Genomic DNA, 3165 nt, shown 5'->3' on the forward strand with positions numbered 1-3165 from the left:
TCGGGGACGAAGTTATTTTAAGGAGGGTGGAATGTAATACTGCGTTTAATATTCAATTTGGTGGGTGCCTTACATACTTTTGTATATGCGTTTCATAATTCGTTTGCGTTGGTTGGTAGAGAGCGTAAACTTCGAGACGAAGTTCTTTTAAGGAGGGTAGACTGTAATACCCGGTATTTTAATATGATATTATATTAGGTCGAGTTACCAGCTGGGTCGTGTAGTGTATTTGTGACTCGGGTAACTATGTGACTCGGGTTTTAATTAATCTAACTAGGCCAGGCCCGTATCGTCTTAATAGCACCTATCCTATATGTATAACTCATCTAACCAAACCCTAATCTCCCTATCACCATATTCACTTTAACCATGAGAAAAGAGAGAAAAGAGAGAAGAGGGAGTCGTGTGTGAAGGGAGCCGCGTGAGGCATTGCGAGGCGATTTCTCAGCCTATTCTCATCCTATTTCGTAAGTAGACTATCCTATTACCTTTTTATTCAATTATTAGCATAATTATAGTAGTATTGGAATAATTTTTGTAACCCTAGAAATTGGTTTGAGGGTTTTGATTATAAATTGTATGAGATAAATGAATAGAATAGTTACAGCAATTCACAGATTCGTTGTTCTGTGTTATTTGAGTGTTTTACCTGTCTTAAATTCGTGGGATGCAAAAAGTTAAAGAAGAGACTCATGTTTATTCCAAGCCTAGTTTATGCCTGTGAAAATTGGTAGCATTTCACCGTGTAGTTTTTCCTGAATAAATTATTTGTGAACGTCTATCTAAAAAGTCCGCGAATCAGTAGAGGCTAAACGATTACTTCTAAAACATAATTTAGATATTGAATTGGTGCTGGGTCTTTTTCATATATTTAATTTAAAGAGTTTAGATGAGTTAGGCGTTGGTTTTACTTAAAAATCTTTTGTCAAACTCGTTTTATGAGTCTATACTTTTTATGCGACGGTTTCTGTCAGTTTTTGGAAATCAGTCTGAAACCCCTTGATAAGTCTGGAATTTGAGAAAAACACGTTAGATATAATTTGTAGCTAAGACTCATGGAGTTCCAATTCAGTTGGCCTTGCATCAATTCGAATTTTCTGGAATTAGTTATTCATTTTATACCGAGTCTGCCATGTGCAGGAAAGTCAGGAAAAATCGTGTTTGTTCTTTAAATTGATATTTCTATTAAGTGATGATGAGTCTAGGTTATGTGCATGATTAATTGACTGAGTAGGTGGTAATTATACATAATTATGTTATGTAGGTGATGGATATGTGAAGGATCATAAGTGATTGCTTGTGTGTGCTTGGATTTGCTGGCACTTTGAGGTAGGGAAATACACTTGACTTATTATCGTTGATGTTGAATTGTGTTAACTTGTTTGTGTTTCATATGACCAAACTGTGAACGTTGACTTGATTCGTGGTTGTTGATTTATGTTATGATTCATATACTGGAAGGTGATTGACTGAATTGACCGTATTGAGTATGTTATCACAACATTTGGTAACCGACATGATTTATGATTGATCAGTTCAATGATATATATATATTGCGTTGCATTAATTTCTTTTGAGCATTCATATGCATTGGAGATGGAGGATGTTGTGGTGATGTGGTGTGGTGAAGATGATGTTGTGATAAGGCCCAGCGGATTCTCGGCAGACTTGCCCTGGTGTCCTTGCGAAAGCGGCAGATCGGCTACGGTCGATATATAGTCTAATGGGATCGGTATGGTGGGTGTTCCGGGTTATGAGTTGTGATGAGATGTGGTGGTGATGGAGGAGCATGCATATCATACATACTTGTTGCATTGTATTCCCTACTCAACCTCGTGGTTGACCCTGTGTATTCGTGAACACCTGTGACGATCCAAATATTGGGGAGCAGTCTTGACAGGTTTATGAGACAGGATGGGAGCTTGATGGGCGTGAGACACTGGATCAGAAGACTTAGTAGCTAGATCATCATTTAGAAGACTTTCACTTTCATTCATGTTAGTTCTTTGTAATTTGAAAAAAAAAAGGTTTTGTAATAATTAAGTTAAAGTAATTATATAATTTGCCTTGGAGTTTAATTTGTTATTCACTACCTCGGGAAACCGAGATGGTAACAGTCCGGTTTATTAGGGAATGTCTTGCTAGAGGCTCCTTCATAAATCGGGGTGTTACACACAAGGACTAATGAACAAGGACAAATAGTTTACACAACAGTCACAAGCACTAATGAACAAGGACAAATGGTTCACACAACGAGTCTCATGGACTAATGAACAAGGACAAATGGTTTACACAACGAGTCACAAAGACAAATGGTTAACATAACGAGTTACAAGGACTTATGGACAAGGACAAGTGGTTCACACAACGAGTCACAAGGACTAATGAACAAGGACAAATGGTTTACACAACGAGTCACAAGGATTAATGAACAAGGACAAATGGTTCACACAACGAGTCGCAAGGACTAATGAACAAGGAAAAATGGTTCACACAAGAAGTCACAATAACAAGGACAAATGGTTTACACAACAAGTCACAAGGACTAATAAACATGGACAAATGATTCACACAACGAGTCACAAGGACTAATGAACAAGGAAAAATGGTTCACAAAACAAGTCATAATAACAAGGACAAATGGTTTATATAACGAGTCACATGGATTAATGAACAAGGACAAATAGTTTACACAACGAGTCACAATGACAAATGGTTAACATAAGGAGTTACAAGGACTAATAAACAAGGACAAATAGTTCACACAACGAGTCACAAGGACTAATGAACAAGGACTAATAGTTTACACAACAGTCACAAGGACTAATGAACAAGGACAAATGGTTCACACAACGAGTCACAAGGACTAATGAAGAAGGACAAAAAGTTTACACAACTAGTCACAAGGACTAATGAACAAGGACAAATGGTTCAAACAATGAGTCATAAGGACTAATGAACAAGGACAAATGGTTCACACAACGAGTCACATGGACAAATGGTTAACATAACGAGTTACAAAGACTATTGGACAACGACAAATGGTTCACAAAACGAGTCACAAGGACTAATGAACAAGGACAAATGGTTCACACAACGAGTCACAAGAAATAATGAACAAGGAAAAATGGTTCACACAACAAGTCACAATAACAAGGACAAATA

The 3165-nt window shown here is 37.2% G+C and overlaps 1 long non-coding RNA gene across 1 annotated transcript; it reads left to right on the forward strand.

Annotated features, from left to right (window-relative positions):
• Window positions 1-383: 383 nt before the first annotated feature.
• Window positions 384-2061, forward strand: LOC141615038 (uncharacterized). Its single transcript, XR_012529569.1, has 3 exons — window positions 384-467; window positions 1265-1329; window positions 1892-2061. It is a non-coding gene; the product is annotated as an uncharacterized LOC141615038 (long non-coding RNA).
• Window positions 2062-3165: the final 1104 nt, after the last annotated feature.

This window comes from Silene latifolia, chromosome 11 (assembly GCF_048544455.1).
Source record: "Silene latifolia isolate original U9 population chromosome 11, ASM4854445v1, whole genome shotgun sequence".
NCBI classification, from domain to species: Eukaryota; Viridiplantae; Streptophyta; class Magnoliopsida; order Caryophyllales; family Caryophyllaceae; genus Silene; species Silene latifolia.